Source organism: Nematolebias whitei, chromosome 19 (assembly GCF_014905685.2).
Source record: "Nematolebias whitei isolate Nwh7 chromosome 19, NemWhi1, whole genome shotgun sequence".
Lineage (NCBI taxonomy): Eukaryota > Metazoa > Chordata > Actinopteri > Cyprinodontiformes > Rivulidae > Nematolebias > Nematolebias whitei.
Window position 1 is genome coordinate 39,008,728 of NC_056516.1, and position 541 is coordinate 39,009,268.

Genomic DNA, 541 nt, shown 5'->3' on the forward strand with positions numbered 1-541 from the left:
CACACACACACATGAAGACACACACACACATGACACACACACACACATGAAGACACACACACACCTGCCTCTACACACACACACAGGCTCGCAGCCACACACACTCAGTGACACACACTCACTGACAGTGACACACACACACACACGCTCGCAGCCACACACACTCAGTGACACACACACACTGACACACACACACACTCGCAGCCACACACTCAGTGACACACACACTCACTGACAGTGACACACACACTCACTGACAGTGACACACACACACAGGCTCGCAGCCACACACACTCAGTGACACACACTCACTGACAGTGACACACACACACACACGCTCGCAGCCACACACACTCAGTGACACACACACACCAGCCTCTACTCGCAGCCACACACTCAGTGACACACACACTCACTGACAGTGACACACACACACACAGGCTCGCAGCCACACACACTCAGTGACACACACACACCAGCCTCTACTCGCAGCCACACACACACTCACTGACAGTGACACACACACACACACGCTCGCAGC